This window comes from Sus scrofa, chromosome 7, assembly GCF_000003025.6.
Source record: "Sus scrofa isolate TJ Tabasco breed Duroc chromosome 7, Sscrofa11.1, whole genome shotgun sequence".
Taxonomy (NCBI): Eukaryota; Metazoa; Chordata; class Mammalia; order Artiodactyla; family Suidae; genus Sus; species Sus scrofa.
The window spans coordinates 109,428,360-109,449,246 of record NC_010449.5 but is presented as its reverse complement, the minus strand read 5'-3'; positions in this window follow the sequence as shown (position 1 = coordinate 109,449,246).

The following is a 20,887-nucleotide window of genomic DNA, read 5'->3' as shown; positions in this document are numbered from 1 at the left end:
TTTATTTTTATGGCCGCACCTGTGGCATATATAAGTTTCTAGGTTGGGGGTAGAATCCGAGCTGCAGCTGCTGGTCTATGTCAAATCCTTAACCCTTTGAGTGAGGCCAGGGATCCACCCTGCGTCTTTGCAGACACTATGTTGGCTTCTTAACCCATAGAGCCCTAAAGGGAACTCCTCCTTCCTTTTCTTTTTCTTTTTTCTTTTCTTTTTAGGGCTGCACCCATGGCAGATGGAGGCTCCCAGGCTATAGGTCGAATTGGAGGTACAGCTGCTGGCCCACGCCACAGCCACAGCAACATAGGATCTGAGCCGTGTCTGCGACCTACACCACAGCTCATGGCAACACCAGATCCTTAACCCACTGAGTGAGGACAGGGATCGAACCTGAAACCTCATGGTTCCTAGGCAGATTCATTTCTGCTGCCCCACAATGGGGAACGCTCCTCCCTTTTATTTTTGAATGATTGTCTCATTCTCATTTTTGAAGTCATAATCCAAATGTTATTTCCTAAAGGCCTTCCTTAACAGCAAAAATTTGCTCCTTTGATTACTTGACATTATCATTACACAATTACTTCCAGCATTATAATACTTTGAAATTATTTTATGTGTTTTTATGACTTCATTCTTCATTAGACAGGAGATCCAGTAAAGCAAGGATCTGATCTCTCTGTAACCCCAGCACCTGACAGATGTTCATGGGTGCATGAACGGTGACCAGATGGATGAAAGCTGTGAGAAACAGTATGGGATAGACCATGGCTCACAAGACAGGTGGGTAGTGATACCATGATCTACATAGGAAATACCAGATGAAGCATAGGTTGGAGAGGGAGAACTATTTTTTATTTTAGATTCCATGAGTTTGAGGTGTATGCGGGACATTGGGGTAGAGAATGCACACATGTTTTCGGAACTCACGAGAGCAGAGGAGATGAAGATATTGATTGGCATTGGCCTAAGGAAATAAAGTCAGGAAGTACACATCTCAGTCAAGGGAAGTTTATTACTCTTGTGTGATTGAGAGTTACTGGAACCTCAAACCACAACCCAGATTTATTATCTTACAGCTCCAAAGTCAGAAGTCCAATTGACTTGACTGGTTCTGGGTTGCACAAGATGAAAATCAAGACATTGGAGGTGCGAGCTCTTATTGGGAAAGAAGGTCTTGGAAGAATCCATTTCTCAGCAAAATCCAGTTCCTTGCAGTTGTAAGACTTAAGTCTTTTCTTTTTTTTTTCTGATAGTCAGGGGATGTTCTAGTTCCTAAAGTTCTTTTCTACCCTTGGCACATGGGCCCCTAGATCTTAAAGCTTGGAATGGCATGTCCAATGCCACTGAGGTCGGTCTGACTTCCCCTTGACCACGGCATCTCCCTTGACTACTCACTCTTTCATCATCTCTTGAGTTGAATCTTCCATCTTCCTCTTCTACTCTTAAGAGTTTCTATGATTACATTGGTCTCCCTCAGATAGTCTAAAATAATCTGTTATTAGATCAGTAGCTTAACTTAAATCTGCAGAGTCCCTTTAGAGCAGTACCTAGAATAGTATTTGAATTACCAGGAGACAGGACTCTCTAGGGGACATCTTCAAAATTCTACCTCTTAGGGGGAAATATGATAAAATTCCTAAAAAGTGTATACATTGAAAGAACTGTTGAGAGACGTAAAACCAGTAGAAATGCAGAAACACCACTTGGACTAGTAAAAAACACTGTCGAAGATAGCAGTGTCTTAAAGTTAGTGAGAGACTGAGATAACCATGTTAAAATACTACAGAGGGAAAAACGATGGTATTTAAAATTTAAGAAAGTATTCATGACTTTTGAAAGAGTAGTTCAATAGAGTGGTGTGGCCCTAAGCCCACTTTTAGGAGGTGAAGAATAATATAAGGTTGCACAGGAGAGTTTAGAGAATTCTTTCCAGAAGATTGATGGGGAAATAAGAGAAAGATGGTCAGGTGACAGTGTTTTTCCAACGGGGATAATTGATAAAACAAATTGTTCTTCTTTAAACCATAAGCCTGTGCCTCTGAAGAAGCAACTTCTAAAATAAAACTAAGTCAGTGGTCTTGCTGTATTATTTTCTTCAATGATTCACAAATATCTAGGGCTTCATTTAAAAATGTTTTCTAAATTCTAATACCGCAACCTTTGGAAGACAACTTTTATAATACAAATCAAATCTTTGTGTTATGCAAAGAGATTAGAGAATTTAGGGTATAGACTCCCTACAGTAGACTAACAGCTACACAGTAAAAAAGAAAGACAAACAACAACAATCTTGGGATTAAAAACACACCACTTGATTCAAGCCTTTGTTAAGATCTCAAGATGTTGTTTCTAACTGGTTGTTTTCTTTCAATGCGAAGCTCTACACTGTTTTTCTACATATTTGTAGTTTTTCTAAATAGGCAACTAGTGGTCAGACTCCAGTGATCCTTCAAAACTTTCAAGGAGGCAAGCAAGATTAAAGCAAAAGCATGCAAATGTGCTGGTATGCATTTGCAAGAAGCAAATGGGTGCCATCTGTGAGAAGATTTCATTTGCTGCCTAATTAATTCTCCCATGTTCCCTGGTACACCAAAGCAAAGCTCATAGACACAACTGGAAAAGGGAACAGATGGTGTCTTTCAGTTACCTATTGACTACTGTGATCTTCTTGCTAATTAATCTAAATAAAGCACCCATTATCTAATCTTAAACAAAATTTCAACTGGATAAGGTTTTGGGGTGTCATTAAGAAAACATTTTCTTTTGCTTGCCTTTGCATAAATCATACTGGTGTTGACACTGAGTTTTAATGACTCAAAGAAGTTGCAGAAATATCAACAACAGTTAGAAAGTTTTCTTCCTTAAATCCAGTGTAAGATAAATGGATACTCAAACTTTTAATATCAGAACTCTAATTTGGTAACAACTGTCATAAACTGAGTATGAATGTTTTGAATGAACAAAAGGAACCAAGAAGACAACAAAACATACACTCTTCATTAGAAATTGAAGCAATATTTTGTCAGCTAAATCTAAGATCATGTACCCAGAAGTTGGATATTTGAGATGTCAATTTCTCATTTGCTTTAATTATGTTAAATGTTAGTTATTCATTTAGAGTTACTGAATCTATGGTTTCTAAAACTATTCTTAACTGATCTTTTACCTTTAGGTTTCAAATTTTTCCTTTCTGTATTGCTTCACTAACACTGTCAAGCCTATCTTCTTGTTTCTCACTACCCTCAATCTTAGAAATTTGGAAATTATAGCCCCTGAATTTTGGAAGAGGCACTTCCACTTGAAAATAATTTTACAGCATCTTCAGTTAGTTATTAAGGGAACTATATCCAATAGAGAATGCTTAAGAATCACATAAGAGTTAGTTTCATTTCATACAGCTGGAAAATAATAACTAATAATTATGGATTATTAGAGAAAACAAACTTAATTTAACCTCAAGTGGTATGATTTCTTATACTCTAATGAAGTCATTACCCTAACAGGAAGGTGATTCTATCTTAAAAGAAATATGGAAACATCTTAACAGTAAACAGTTTGGGTTTCTTCCAGCAATGTAAGATGGTTTTCTATCCCCTGGGCTCAGAACTTCTTCAATAAGTCAGGCAATTTAAATATCTATTTAGAGTAACATTTTTTTTCTTGAGACATAGCTCATTGGTGAAAAATTGATTCCTTACAAGTTCCATTTTTCTTTTTTGTTCAATTACAGCACTTATGCTGTATGACTGTGCAATTCTTTTTTTTTTTTTTTTTTTTTTTTTTTATGACTAACTCTTTCACAAGTCTGAGAGGTTGGTTTCGGAAGTCAGAGACCATGTCCAATTTATCTTTTTATTCCCAGCGTCTGGAGGTGTGCTTGGCACATTGTTGCAGAGCAGTAAACATTGTCCAAATGAATGAATGATCAGATTTCACCTGAAAGCATGACAATAGGATACAAGACAACCTCAAAGTATATTTTACTCAGGAAAAGAAAAATGACACAGATTATTTGGTGAACATGAGGAAACCCATAATATTTATCTTAAAAAGAAAGAAAGCAAATTCACTTTGGGGTCAAAATTCTTCATTTCTTTTGCCTAGCTCTGGTTTTGGCTTCAGGGATAAAACAAAGGCTAAGGCAGTTTTTCTAACACTCTCTGTCTGGTTCCTTAGGGCAATGAGTGTGGTTGAGAGGAATCCTACCATTAGCTACCCCCCTCTACCTGTCCACTGTCTTGAGCCCCTGACCTTGACCTGGGGTTGTTATCTACCTTACCATTTGCATCCTAGCTTGGACAAAGGTCAAGCTCCTTAGTTCCTGCAACTTGAAATATTTTCATCTTTCTGATCACATATTAATACATATTTGAGCTCTAGATCTTCTTTGTACTAGATTCTCTATCTATTAGTTTTCTATGTGGGAGAATATTTGAAACAACAAAATATCTGGGAAGGAAGGTATCTTAGCTATAGTTGTTGCCTAGTTTAATCATTTTCCAAATTTGCCTTTAATACCCTTGAAGAATATCCCAGGCCCTGCTTAAATCTATTCATTAAGAGGAAATATGCCATCTTAAAAACAAAATCTATTCTAGTGTAGCATTTTATGACAGTCTTCCTAATACTAAGCCAAAATATGCTATCTTCTGACTTGTTTCTGAGAAGGTCTGAAAGAGTATTTATTATGGATCTGAAGATCAGTCACCCACATCTGAATAGGACTTCCTGGTATCTCAACTTATTTAGCATCTAGCGTACCTAAGGAGAGAGAAGTAGTATGTCTTCAAAAGAATCCTTTATGCAGAGGAGAAATAAAGAGCACTTGATAGGCAATAAGAATTGGTAGTAGAGGAGTTCTCGTTGTGGCTCAGTGGTAATGAACCTGACTAGTATCCATGAGGATGTGGTTCCATCCCTGGCCTCGCTCAGTGAGTTAAAGATCTGGCATTGCTATGAGCTGTGGTGTAGGTCGCATATATGGCTCAGATCTGTGGTTGCTATGGCTGAGGTGTAGGCCAGCAGCTGCAGCTCTGATTTGATTCTGGGCCTGGGAACCTCTGTACACTGGGAGGTAGAGCCCTAAATGCAAAAAAAAAAAAAAAAAAAAAAAAAAAAAAAATCTGTAGGAGAGAGGTTCTTGAAAACATTAGCATTTGATTATCCTGAAATTAAGGAATTTCAGTTAGAGTAGTACTGAATTTAGGACACATAGATGTCTATGCAATTTTAATTTCCTTGTACACAAATAAAATTGCAATGCAAACACTGCACAAACAAAATTTGGTTATGATGATAAAAACGAAACATTAGACACGAATAGAAAATTAGGAAGATCTTTTTTTTTTGTAAAATGAAAAAAACCAAAAAAACCCAAAACATTACCAGGGAGGAAAAAGCCATATATTCAACAATATATAACAGGTAAATGAAAGAATGAATAAATGAATTATGTGTGAATGAGTGATTGGATATACTAGTGGGTGGAGGAATAGATTTAGAAGCAAGAGAATCTCAAGCAGAGGCACAAATCAAAAGCAGATTAACTATTTAAGAAATGTCTAATTGTCATGCTATAAACTAATCATTGGAATATAATTTAGTATTAGGTCAGGTTGGTTTTTTGATAAGTTGTATTAAATTTTAAATTGGAATTATAATTTATAGGTAGTCGTGATCCATTGTGTGTGTAGAGAGAGATTTGTGACAACTTAATTACTGCAATCAGCTAAAGAAAATCACTCTCTTATTGGCTTACTTGTGTTTAATTAGAGGTCTTTTTTGGACAAGTAACTTAGTGACAAGACATTTGGGAAAAAAAAAAATAGCGACCACATGTGGTTGGTCTATTGCGCATGGGCTATGTGTCCACCTTGTGAAATACTTTACATCGTCTTCAATAATCTTCACAACTGTATCAAAAAATTATTGTTCAGTGTTCTAAATATTAAAAATGAGACGCAGAGAGGTTGAGCAATGAAGTAACCTGTCATCATCACGGTTGCTGAGTAATCACAGCTGGGGCTTCCACTGCAGCCGTCTATGTGGAGACTAATAATTCACAAGTGCGCTATCCTGGTGGATCACATCTTGGCGAGTGAATCAGGTCCATCCTTTTGATATGTACATATCTTTTTACTTTCTACACCTTCCTTACTTTAGCACTTAATACAGGTGCCATAAGACTAAGAAAACATCCATAATCTAAAGGTGGAGGGGGCAGTGCTTCTGAGGGGGCAGTGCTTCTAAGAGGGCATCTTAGATTATTTTCTTTTTATTTTTTTAATGCCACAAGTGTGGCATATGGAAGTTCCTAGGACAGAGGTCAAATTGGACCTGTAGCTGCTGGCCTATATCACAGCCACAGCAATGCAGGATCCGAGCCGTGTCTGTGATCTACACCACAGCTTGTGGCAACACTGGATGCCGATCCCCGCCCCACCCAGCGGGGCCAGGGATGGAACCTGCATCCTCGTGGCTGCTAGTTGGGTTCATTTCTGCTGAGTCACAAGAAGAACTTCTCAGATTATTTTCCAGAACTCTTTCAAGGCTACTGGTTACTTCCTATTTGAGGTAGCATAAAATGCTACAAAGCCCAGCACTCAGAGATGCAGATGGGCAGTGCACTGCATTTAAAAGGCAAAAGCCCTCTCTTCTCACTTATCAAGTTCTGGGAATGCCTAACTCTGTGTTATTTGGGAGAATTGTCCAGGTTACTGCAGCTACAGAGCTAGTGCTTTCTGGCTGAACTTTAAACACAGTTTTAAAAAATGTTGGTTGGTTTCCCTTGTGGCTCACAGAATAACTGCTGGGCATTGCTTCTACAGTGGCTGTGGCTCGATCCCTGGCTTGGGAACTTCCATATGCTGCAAATGCAGCCACATGTTAAAACAAAACAAAACCAACCAACCAACCAAACAAAAAACCCCAAAATACGAACAAAAAAAACCTCCCGAAACAATGAACTCAGAATGATTGTCAAAAATCAAGGGTCAGTGGTTAACGACTCCGACCAGGAACCATGGGGGTGCAGGTTTGATCCCTGGCCTTGCTCAGTGGGTTAAGGATCCAGTGTCGCCGTGACCTGTGGCGTAGGTTGCAGATGCGGCTCGGATCCCCCATTGCTGTGGCTCTGACATAGGCCGGCGGCTACAGCTCCGATTTGACCCCTAACCCCTAGCCTGGGAATCTCCATATGCCTCGGGAAGAAATGGCAAAAAGAAAAGACAAAATAAATAAATAAAAAAAAAATCAAGGGTCAGAGAGATCTACCTTTGAATGGTTCAGTGTGTGCTAATCGTGGAGAATGTTCTTTTTCTTAAAAAAAAAAAAAAGGAAATACACTAAAAACTGGTCCTAAGAGAAGTGTTTTTTCCCCTTAAAAACACAAACAACCCCCTCAAGCACCCCGATGCTATAATTAAATTGAGGAGAAGAAATTTTCCATCAAGAACAAATTTGGCACAGTGTCTGGCAGGTGAAATGGGCTCCATAAGTATTAATTTAATTTAATTTTTTTGTCTTTTTGTCTTCTTGGGGCCGCACCTGCGACATATGGAGGTTCCCAGGCTAGGGGTCTAATTGGAGCTGCTGCCGCTGGCCTATGCCATAGCCACAGCAACGCCAGATCCCAGCCACATCTGCGACCTACACCACAGATCACGGCAATGCCGGATCCTTAACCCACTGAGTGAGGCCAGGGATCGAACCAGAAACCTCATGGTTCCTAGTTGAATTCGTTTCTGCTGCACTGCGATGGGAACTCCAATATTAACTTTATTGATTGTAAAGGAGAAATGTCTCAAATTGGTCCTGAGAATGTCGAGTGATGTCTGAAAGAATAAAATGAGAGAATTTTTATCCTTCCAGATTCCATACTTCCCCAATTCTTGAGATAGTTTCAATTCAAATAAACAAACAAACCGCAATTGACTTATTAACATACATTGGGGGTAAACTTATAAAAATTAAATATAACGAATTCACTTTTAAAATGTTAATATATAAAAACACAAGCATCTTAGACTCGAGCAAATAGGGAAGGTCATCTGACATTCAGTTAAATTTCTTGAACTTGGTTAAGGCACAGTGGTTGGACCGGTGAAGATGAAAGATAAATAAGACATACTGCAGACCTTTAATATTATAAATCTTTGGGTAATTGAAAATGCATCCATGCAACTGTGGTGACTGTACAACTTGGATCTTAAAAAAAAAAAAATCAATTTGTAACGGAAGTAAAAAATTTGTGTCCAACTGAAGCCCAATTAAAATGACAGATCTATATTTTCAGTTGCAAAGGAGGTACAAAAGGGATATATAAGCATACTGTTATTCCAAAGTTGTAAAATGCATCTCCCACTTAGGCACACAGCTTATTAAACTTTTGGATGATTAAGCCAAGAAAAAATTAGAAACAGCAGTTTTCTTTTGTTTCTGTAACAAAGCTCTAATAAACATTTTTATAGCCTGTCTGAAGCAATGGCTTAAGTCCTAGTTTTTCTCAACATTTTAGTTTCCCTGTCTGTCCATGTATATACTCTAGTAAATATCCATCCTCATCACTGCTGAAGATAAATTACCTGTATTCCCATACTCTCTTCCTAAGAAATCCCAGATATTGCCTCAAATACCAGGGAGAAAAAAAAAAAAAAGGAGTCAAATATAATAAGGGTATGTGAGATACTATACATTGAATTTCTAAACCATTAACAAGAAAATGGAATATAAACAAATCAATAACAGACCAATAAAAACATAAAAAGACAGGACATTAGTGTTTAAAGAATGTTCTTGTCATTATATTACTGGAATCTACTACAAATAGGTGCCCTAGGGAGTCGTCAATTTATTTTTATTGCTGTTGCTATGGCTTGACAAGTCTGGGTGAAGTATTCAGAAGAGGCCAAAGGAGGGAGGTTGTAATCAAGTCTCCAGTCATTTGGTGAGGATTATGATAAAATGAGATGCAAAACTCATAGTGGTTTCCGTGCAAGATGCCACAATATTCCAAGATGAATACTCAGAAATTGTTGACATAGGATGTTTTTATTCATCTGAAGAGTTCTAAGCATTTACCAAGGATTTAAGTCATACACTGTAACTCTCAGTGCAATGCAAGTGGCATCTGTGGTTAAAAAACATTAACACCGTAAGACCACACTAAGATGAGCAAGTTTTTGAGAAGACTTACCTGATCTGATAGTATAACAAGCAAGGAAATAACATAGGCTACAATTCTTATTCTTGCAGCCTATTATTGGCTTCTTTCATCTTCAATCTTTTCTCTCTCTCCCTCTCTCTCTCTCTCTTTTTTTTTTCTCTTGTTTTTGATGAGCTGTTCAGCTGTTCAGTGTCTTACCTTGTAGAGAAATCCATGTGTTCCCTTTTCAGTAGTCTGAGTTCATGGTAGTTCTATATGGGTAATGGTAATTTTCATAACGCTTTAGCAAAGGATTTATAACAAGAGTTCATGCCTATTTTGTTCATACACCTCATATTTCACAGTGGCAATATTACCTGCATTTGATACTCAAGGTATATTAGTTAGGTATATTAGTTGTCAAACAGAATCACAAGTTAAGTGGCTTGAAGAACAGATTTTTTATTTTCTCACAGTTCTAGAGTCCAAGATCAAGGTTGCCGTCATAGTTGGCTTCTGGCTTGACATTGCTTCTTGGGTTTAGATGGCTCCCTTTTCACTGTGCTAATACATGATCTATTCTCTGTGCATGCATAGAGAGAGATCTCTGGTGTCTTTCCTGTTCTTACAAAGATACCAGTTCTACCAGATTGGGACCCCAGTCTTAAGACCTCATTTAACCTTAATTACCTCCATAAAGACCCTGTCTCCAAAGACGGTCATATTAAGAGTAAGGGCTTCAACATGAATTTTGGTGGGAGACATAACACAGGTTTTATCATCACAGCCAATTCTATGAAACACTTTTTCTTAAGCTTGGTTCTGAGGATTGAAGACATTTGTGTCAACCTACCTTAGCTGATTTACTAGAAAATTCTTGCCCTGAAAGTAAAGCTGTGCACTAACAAATAACTTCACTGCTTCAGGGCCTTCTTGCAAATTAAATTATCTGTGTAAACTGCATGCTAACCTGGACAAAGAGCTCCCTTAACAGATAACTGTTTGCCTGTGAAGAAGTATTCAATATCTTCACCTCACTCTGTGGCTACCAGTTCAAAAAAATTGTCATAATTTTTTCATTTCAACCGGTTTCCCTCTTGGAGCGATCTGCCTGAAACTTCTTTAGCCCAAACCAAAATTCAAATACATTTCTCTAAATCTCCCTTCTGTGTTTCTATAGAGACTGCCACCGTGATGTTCTCTTTTGCTGCTGTGAATTTAAAACTTTGCTTTCCTTGATTCACAGATGTCTTAGTCTGTCTTGGGCTGTTATAACAAAACCCACAGATGGCATACAAACTGTGACAAACGATAGAAATTTATTTCTCACAGTTCTGGAGCCTGGAAGTCTAAGATCAAAGTGTCAGAATGACCAAGTAAGGGCCCTTTTCTGGGTCATAGACTTGTGGTTTCCTCACAGTGAAAAAGGCTAGGGTACTCCGTGGGGTCTTTCTATAAGGACACTAATCCTGTTATGAGGGCTCCACCATCATGACATATTTACCTCCCAAAGGCTTGAACCTCTTAACACAATGCATTGGGAGTTTGGATTCCAACAGGTGAATTTTGAAAGAACACAAACTTTCAGACCATGGCAGCATGTTCCCTTCATGGTCTTTGGGGCGAGCTGACAGACAGCATTTCTTAGTAGCTAGAGGGACACCACAATCAACAGTTTCTAATTTAGTAGCTCTATAATGCCACATGGGTAAAAGCATTCCTCCTGTTCATACAAACATTTCTAAATGAACACAGATGTGTTGGGAAAGGCAGTCTCACAGAGAAGTCTTTCAGGCCCACTCAGCCACACACGAATGCACCTTGGGCCAGGAACACTTCCTTTCCGAGAAGAAAATGTTACCAAGCTCAGGTTTGGCTACTTCTCCTCACTCAAGAATGCAATACTGAGGAGTTCCCGTCCTGGCACTGTGGTTAACGAATCCGACTGGGAACCATGAGGTTGCGGGTTTGATCCCTGCCCTTGCTCAGTGGGTTAAGGACCTGGAGTTGCCGTGAGCTGTGGTGTGGGTTGCAGACGTGGCTCGGATACCGCGTGGCTGTGGCTCTGGTGTAGGCCGGTGGCTACAGCTCCGATTTGACCCCTAGCCTGGAAACCTCCATATGCCGTGGGAGCAGCCCAAGAAATGGCAAAAAGACAAAAAAAAAAAAAAAAAAAAAAAAAAAAGAATCCAATATTGAGGGACAAGTGTTGGGTGAAAGGAAAAATAGCTGTACTGAGGAAGATGGCAATCCTAGGAAGAAGGTGAACGCATGTCCCCAAGAACCACTCTCTACCTCAGTCAACCAGAGGGCAAGTGCTTTTAAAGGGGAGTGTTGGGGCACACAGGTGGAGGGAAGGGGCTATACGTAGAATAGCACAGTTAGCTCGGACAAGCATCTTGAAATTTGTCATGTGGTGGTCTGATTTGTGTCACCTTGATTGTTTCAAGAACAATTCATCTTTGATTCCATGGTCTATTTGTTTCCATTTTATTTGAGGCCAATTTTTGAAATCGTGACAGCTTCCGTCTTGGCTAGAGTCTGGTCATCATGTAGTTAACTTCTTCCAGCTGGGAGGGGGGTTTCAGTATCTACGCAACAACTCAAAGGATATGACTCAGAATACTATATTATCTATAATCCTTGAAGAGGAACTAGTGATCCTTGATTTTTTTTTTATGAGTAAGCTATTATTATTTTGTCTTATCTGACTGCTTCCCTTCTGCATTTTCTCAATTCTTTGATTAAATGTATTATTTGACTTAAGTTTTTCTACAAACAAGAGGCAGGCAGGGAACATGGAGGAGTGGGATGTTTGTCCTGGAAAGTCCCCTTGGAGTTCTGCTCTATTACATAAAGAGCCTGCACAGCTTGTGCCAGGTTTACCATTTTGTATCAAAATATCATTCAGGATATTCAAGCATCCTGTTTTGGGAGAAATGCATGTTCCTTTTTCCTTCTTAATCTTATAATTCAGATGGTTCTCAGGCTGGCCTCTAGCTTCCAGTATTTTAATATCCAAGGAGGAGAAGTTGGGGTCCTGCTCTTGCAGGAGAGGGTTGGACCTGCCAGCCATGGACCATTGCAGACTACTGAAGCCAATCGTGCCTGGTCTCCTTCCTATGTAAGTAAAGGCTTATTCCATCCAGTGCTTGACTGTGTTGTGTTTTCCTTGGCAACACTGATGCCAAGATGCAATGGGCCAAAGTGTCTGGAGTCCTATCCTTGGATTTCTAATCTGTATATAGAGCTCTGCTCGAAAATAAGGTTATGACATTGGAAAAGAATCTTTGAAAGTTGTGTGTTAGATGTACCTGGAAGAAATACCACTCCAACTTTCATCCCTTCATCTCTCCCCCTGCATATTGTGACAAAGAGAAAAACAATGACGCAGTTCCATTAGTCATCAATCTGCCTATTTTCATTTGTAAATTCACAAGAACAATAATAACATTATCTTACCTGAAGTTAATGTCAATCAGCTATGTATAGAGTTACAGGGTCATATAGCATGCAGATCTGGAGTACTGCCCACAGGACTGAGGCTCTTTCTGGGAAATAATGACTCATAAGGAATTGGAGAGACACCCCAACTGATGGTCATTACTGCCTTAATAATGTTAGACTTAAAAAATGGCCATCTGAACACATAGAAGTCCATACAACGTTTCTCACTGCCTAAAACTCAACTTATCAATTTCTATATTATTGATTCTCAAACTATGTATCGAAGTACTTGGGAGCCAGGGAACTCATAGGAGTGTTGCTGAGATAGTTCAATATTTGAGGGAAATATTGACACACCGTTGGTCAGAAACTGATGAAAGACAACCTCCCAGTAGGTAACTGTTTCAACATTAGCTGCACTACATTCCTTTCAATGACATCTTTCTTTGAGAAGTTAAGTTCTTGGTGGATATTATTGTCGAAAAGTGAAGACAGGGTGAAAATGAATACATAGTAGGAAAGGAGGGGGGCGATGTCCAATCTGATCCTATTCTTGAAAAGTTGCACAGTGACCAATAGGCAGGCGTGTCTCATAAGTAATAGGTAGTTGTAATTAGTAATTGTAGATAAGTTTAAAATATTGATTTTTTAATCAAATGGTTGTCAAGTTTTTAAGAGATAAATACTTATTAGGTTGTTTGTATCTTACTACTCAATAAGTGAGATTGTTAGATGTTTCTTTTGGTCATGAAACATATATGGGGATACTAAAAGCACCATAAATTAAGAATATTTGGCATTATCTGCCCTATAGTGTTTCCTCTTCTTACTCTGTTTCTTCAAGTCAGAGATAGTCCATATTGCGGTCCTTTAATTTTAGAGTACTTTTGTACTTCTTTTGAATTCCCTGGGGAGATGGTTAGAATTCCCTTCCTAGATTCAGCCCAGATGGATACCAATGCCATATTTCTGGGATGGGACTCAGGACTCTGTGTTTTAATAAACTATTGGTTCTGATCCCAGGGGGCTGTGTACCACACTCTATAAACAATTTATACATGTTGATCTTTCCAGAGCTTTAAAACCACTTAACAACAGTTCTGTATTTTTAGATGTGCTATCCTCTGCTCCCTCAGTTGCTCTGGTTTCCCCCATAAGCTAGGATACATGGAACCTTGTGGACTGGAATGTGCTGTATGAAAAATCCCCATAGTGTTTTGCCTTCAAGCCAAGGCAGTGAAGGACCACTTTCGCCACTTCTATTCCCCAATCTATAAACCCAACCTGCTGATACTGACCTGTCACCTCTCTTGGAGACCACGTGGCTAGCAGTTCCCTGGGTGGTTCATTTCATTAATCCCTCCCTGTAATACACAATTCGGTCTTCCTTTTCATTTCCCTGCAGGTAAACAATGTGACTGAATTGGAGAGACATGCAGAGAGGGAGGAGCACATTGATCAAGCCGCCTGTTCTCAGAGCTGCAGAGTCTGTGGCTCTGGGTTCTTTTGAGCTGCTTTTTAAATTTTTTTTTATTTTTATTTATTTTTATTTGACAGCCTTCTGGCTGTGTGGCACAATATTTATCTTACAGGATTGCTCCTGTTTATGTCAAAACAAATAAACAACAAGAAAGAATCCAGCACAGAAGAAAATGACAGGAACAGATCCTGCTCCGAGGAAACATAGGAGGCTGCATTTCTGATTGTTGTTTCTGGAGACAGTCCTTAAAAGCACTAAGAAATAGGGGGTGTGAATGCAGGTAGTGTGTGGCCTCCTCCTTTTGCTTCTGCTCTGTGCTGCTTTGGCACACTCTCCAACGGCAACCATGTTCACTGTGTTTTTGTTTGTTTGTTTTTTCCTTTGCAACATCAATGTCTAGAAATTTTATAATCCTATACCTTAGTCATTTACCTATTCTTATATTATTCTGACTGCCCTTTATGTGCTGGGCACTGTGTTCATTGTTGAGAAACGACAGTGAATACAATAGACAAACGTTTTGCCCAATATGGAGTTAATGGAATGTAGGCTATGGACCAGGTCCTCTGTTTAGTGTTTTTGAAATGTATTTCCTCATGTCAAGTTCTCAGCAATCTAAAAATGTAGATACTAATGTTATCTCCATTTTCCACTTGAGAAAACTGAGACTTAGCAGGACTGCAGGACTTGACCACGATCACGTAGCCAAATGAGAGAGCAAGAGTGGGATCAAGGTAATTTGAATTCATAGAACACATTATTATAAAGTGGATTCTAAAAAAAAAAAAAAATTAAGAACAACTAAATTATCACCTTCTCTGGCTTATTTGTTCTCTAATAGGTGACGTATTGTAACCAAAGAAATGAATTTCAGCTGGTTAATTTTAGACACCACCACCCAGAAGAGTGGATTTGGGGAAGACTATGGTGGAGAGTGATGGGTGAGAGATGCATACCTTACACCTCTGAAAAGGCAATACTCAAGCCCATGTTCTTAGTAGTATCTCAGCTCTGCAAAGCTTTCAAAGAGGCACCACCCTTGGAGCATGCCTAGTCCCACCTTTCCTATGGGATGGGGGTGACGACCAGTCCTATTCCGGCCATTCCCCAATTAAGGAAAACTGAAGGGGTGACAGGCTTGGTGGGGGTTAAAACTGTGTTGGGAACAATGTCCAGTAAACATCTGGGACTATGACTGAGGCCTCAGGGTAAGGCCTCGACGGGAGATAGACCTGCATGAGTCCTATGGATGCAGGTGATAAGGAATATCTTGGGGTGCATGTGGCAGTGCGTTGAGTACAAGGAGCACAGGTAAACAGAAAGTCAGGGGATGTTTTTGTATCTGCTCGCCTCTCCTCTGTGATAGGCCATCTTCTGTTCAAGAGCCTTTGTTTAAAATGCTTTGGAGAGTTCTGGTTGTGACTCAGTGGTTAACGAACCTGACAAGTATCCATGAGGACATGGGTTGGATCCCTGGACTCATTCAATGCGTTAAGGATCTGCCTTTGTGGTGAGCTGTGGTATAAGCTACAGATGCAGCTCAGATCTGGCTTTGCTGTGGCTGTGGCATAGGCCAGCAGCTGCAGCTTGGATTCAATCCCTAGCCTGGGCATCTCCACATGCCAAAGGTATGGCCCTAAAAAGACAAATTAAAAAAAAAAAATGAAATGTTTTGGAATTTTTACAGGACTATACAAATGTTGTTTTATTTTAATGATAAATGATAAAAAGACATGTTTGCATTATGTGATTGCCAGAGAGCTGAATGGAGGGACCTAGGGAAGATAAAGTAGGTGACATAGGGGAGGCTTTCCGGGGGGAGAGTGGGCTAGCCCCCAAGAGTCTCTGTTTTATTTGTGTTTGTTGAGCAAGCATTTATTGATCAGCGATGACTTCCCATTAGTCTCTTAAACACTTATGGCAAACTAGACACAATCCCTTCTCTCAGAAATTGGTAACCTAGCAGAGAAGAAATGTCTTCTTTTATTTAGACAAAACAGAGAGGGGGTGCTCTTCCCAGGGGGGAGGAAGAGGAATTTAGTACAAGAAGGGGTGAGTCACAGGGAAGTGTGATGGTGACAATGTCCCAGAGAACCAGCAGGAAGAGTAAATGTAAATACATTTGAGGTGGGCTGGGGGACACTGGGAAGTTCTGAGAACTGTCAGAAGGCCCTTTTCAGAATGAAGGAACAGGAGTGACCCAAAGCTACGAGGGGACAGTGGCAGAAGGTGAACTTCTAAGTCATCTGTTCAAGAGCCTTTGTTTAAAATCTTTGGAGCGTTCCCAAGGACTGCAGGGCTCACAGAAAATTTGGATTTTGTACTAGTTTTCTATTGTCATGTAACACAGTAGCATGATTTAGCAGCTTAAAACAAGACCCATTTATTATCTCAAAGTGTCTGTGTGTCAGAAATCTGGGTCAACACATCTTTCTGGATCTTCTGCCCAGAACTTCCAAGGCTAACGTCAAAGTGTCCAATGGCTGTGTTCTTATGGGAAGTTCCAAGGAAGACTCTGCTACCAAGTTCATTCTGGTTGATGGCAGACTTCATTTCCTTCAGTTAGTGGACTGTGGTCCCATGTGGTTGGCAGGTGTAAACTGGGGAAAAATCTTAGTTCCTAAAGCCTCTCTCTGGTCTTTGCTCCTGGGACCATATCGCCAAACCACACACTTGTAACCTCTTTGAGGTCCCCCTCTGCTGCATTTCTTTCTGCTTCTAGCTGGAAAAAATCCGGCTCCTGTGATTACATCGGATCATCTTGGATAATCCAGGATGATCTCCCTATTTTAAAATTCACAATCCTAATAATATCTGCAAAATCCTTTTGCCGTGGAATATGGTTAGGGTTCAGGGATTGGGTTATGGACATATTTGGGCGTCATTATTCTGTCTACTTCTGATTTCATTCAATGTCAAAAGACCATTGAAAGTACTTAAACGGGTAGTGATATATGATCTCATTCACATTTTAAATTTATATCGAGGAGGATTCTTCCTTTACGTGAATTAAATGAAATCCGATGAATGACTGAGTCTGGGTTAATATACTCCATGCGGTGACTCTGGGATTGGAGTTTTCTGCAAACAATCTCAGAGCCTTGGGGGAAGGGGTAAATCCTATCTTCCTGACCACTGTGAATCTTCCCCATGACCTGGGATCATGAAGTCTGCTTGTCTAGTAGGACTAATGAGGCAGATAATGTCCAGGCAGCTAATGACAGAGAATCCACTTTATCCATTGCCAGGGCTGTCAGTTGGTGACCCTCCTGATACCCCTTGAAAGAATTTTGAAAATTATAAACCTCCTCTTATATTTGCAAATTAACTTCTTTAAATTTTTATTATTAGCTTAAATATTAAGAAACTGTATTGTTTCTGTCATATTATTATTATTTTCAAATAAAATTATTACATTGTTTCTTGAAAATATGTCCATCGGAAACTATAAACCCACAGTGATCTATTTAAAAATAGATGAGCTTTAACATTAAATTTTACATCTTAGCTATTTCTCTTTCACACATATTTCTATTACCATCTTCACTGGAATTTTTTCCTAAATGTATTTTTATGATTACATGTTTACTTAAACCATTAAGTATGCATAACTAACATTTTAGAAGATACTTTAAAAAAATTACCATAGGTTCTAAATGTTTCAAAAAATGTATTCTGCCTTAGGTATCATCACAATTGTTACTAATAAACATTTGCTCCAAACACCATAAATACAGCAAATGTCAAAAATAACTTTGAATTTATGGGAAATGTATACTTTTTAACAAATGTTTAGCCAGATCGTTTAAAAAAATCAATGGCTTTCTGTCTGAAAACATCTTTCTTCATTTTATTATTCAAGTAAGCACATTAGGATGTTTGTTGAGAAGTGTTATTTTTTAAAAAGTACAAAAATAAATTATAAAATGAATCTTATAAAAAGGAGTATTAAAAATTAAGGTAAAATACTAAAGATTTAATAAAGTTTATGCATTCATTTTGTAAGATATAAAACAAAGTAAACTATTATGCCATTTATCATTAGTTAAATGATAATGATGCAATAAAATGTGAAGTTAAAGATTATTTAGGAAGTGACAAGAAAGAAAAGGTATGTTTTTGGTTACTATGCATGAACTCTTGTGTTTAAGTTCTGAGAATAATTAAGTATAATTAAATATAAAAATAAGAATAAATACATCTTTAAGAACATATAAATATTTTTCTGTGAATTTAATGAATGTTATATAAAGAGAAAAATTTATTGGGCTAAAAGTTTACATATAATTTAATTTTTCTTAGTAGGAGATAAATATATATAAAATATTTTATAAGATGAAATAAAGACTGATGGTTTTGAGAGTAAATATTTTATTACACAATTGATAAAATTGGTTTAATCTATTTTGGCAATATACAGCAAATATGATAGAAATAATGATAAATTCTTAATCACTGATTTTATAGAGAATATTGCAAAATATTTTGCATTCAGGTTATATTTAAAAGTTTCAGCATTATTAATTTCCATTGCTCTGGCTGTTTGAAAAAGCTTTTCTTTGTAGCCAATGACAAGTTCTAAGAGTGAGGGTTGAAATAGGAAGAATTGCTTATGTTTAGAATAGGTTCAAGTTTTGTGGACCCTAAAGTTTATATAAACTTTGTGGGTGGTTTTTGAAAGGCAAATGTTACAATAAATATAGCTATAATTGAAAATGAATGTGAAAGTGAGTATTTAGAAGGAGAAAAGAAATCATAACAAATTACAAATTTAAAAACGCTAACAAATAGCCCCTAAGTCACAAAATCCAGATACGTGCCATGTTGTTTTTCCTTTTTTAAACATAAAATTCATCATTATAATCATTTTTAAGTGTTCAGTTTTCAACAGCGTTAAATACATTCACATTATTGTGCAACCAATCTTTAGAGATATTTTTCTTAATGAACTGTCTGTCATACCTATATAATTATTCTTCTAAATTATTTTCCATAAACTCTTTGAAGATGTCTTCATATAACAAAAAATTTGTAGTATCCTTTTCTCCGTAAAGAAAACAGAAGGCTAACTCAGTCTTTACTGTGGTTGGTCAAGATTTATCTTTTTCTCTGAATAGCTGGGATGTGTAAGACGTGAATGTACTTAAAGACACGTTTGCTCATTGTAGTTGCATATCAGAATTGGGCTTACTACATAAAGACTCAAATTCTCATTAAAAAATGCTGAAATATTGATTATTGTTTATGTTGCCTTTTCTTAAACTTCTGTGTTGGCCACTGATGGATGGAAACTGAAGCCTTTTATCATTTTTCAATGCTGATGATTGAAAGAGTTTTCAGTAGAGTAATTCTGGCTCTACATCGGTCAGCCCTTGTTCTTCCTTCACCACCCACATGTTTTCAGGTCCTCTTGGACAAGTTCACATCACGATCCTACATGTGAACCAGAAGGATAGACAGATCCCAAAATTGTTCTCAGCCCGTCGGGTGCTACTCTACAAACTAGAGAAACATGCACATTAGTATGAGCACGGAGAATGGTTTTTACAGGCTGCAGTTAAAATAGCTCACTTCCATCATTTTTACAAAAACACATGACTCTGTGAACACATTGCCTGTGCCCCTCCCAAGGCCTTGGAAGGGTCTCATGCCAGAGAGGGTCCTGGAAGCTTAAGCTTGAGTAGCTTCAGGGTAAATTCACATCTGTTTATATTCAAATAAATTAAAGTAATTATTTTAGAGCTCAATATTTCTTATCGATGACTTCTGCTTTGTTCTCAAGAGTGATGCATTATTACACCACAGTGACCCCGGTGGGGGTCTTTTTTGTTTTTGTTTTGGGTGACAAGGGAAATGGGCAAATTAAGGTTGTGAAATAAAAATTGTCATTATTTCCACAATCTGACTCTACTATCCCTTCATCTCAATTCAGAATATCCTGACTCCAAAATGCCCATTTGAAAAGAAGTTTTGCCTCTAATAGTAATGCTACAAGGCAGGGAAAGACTGGAAGACATTTTATAACGTCTTAATTAATCATTAAAATAAGATTTCACTTTGTTTGCCCCTTTTGGGGAAAGGTAATGCGTTCTCCCTCTCTCCCTTCCTTTCTTCCCTCTCTTTTTCTTTTCTCTTTCCCTCTCCCTCCCTCCCGTCCAAGGAAGAGCTGGACTCTTCTGAATTTTTCTGATGATGGCCTTTAGGAAAGTCCATGAGAATTTGGAAATTGACTTGAGACCTTTTTGAGCACTCATGCACTTTGGAGAATCTTTGCCTACCTTGTTTCAAAGCATCTTGCTCTAGACCAGGGATTGGCTAAACTTTTTCCGTAAAAAGTCAGATAGTAAATATTTTAAGCTTTGTGGGCCAAGGTATCTGGTACACCAACTCACCTCTGCCACTGACATTCAAAAGCAGCACAGATAGTATGTAAAGGAAAAGGGGTGGCTATATTTCATTAAATTTTCTTTACCACCACCCCCCCAAAAAAAAAAATCCAAAAAACAATAGGCTAGATTGGGCCCCTGAGCTCTAGGTTGCAGACTGACCACAGCCATAGACTGCTAACAGGTCTGATGACAAGTGGAATCATAGATCAACATTTCCAAAAAAAACCATCGTTAAGTTCCTCAGAACGTAGAATTAGCACTAACATTTGTTACACAGACCAGCTAGGGCACATTAGTCAGTGATTTCCAAAATAAACATCTCCAGGAAAAAAAATCTGCAATGTCCTTTGGGAGATAAGAAAGTATACGATATTAGATAGAAGTTGCATTATATTCTGATTCTCTTCAAAAGGCTGTGTGCTTGTATATATG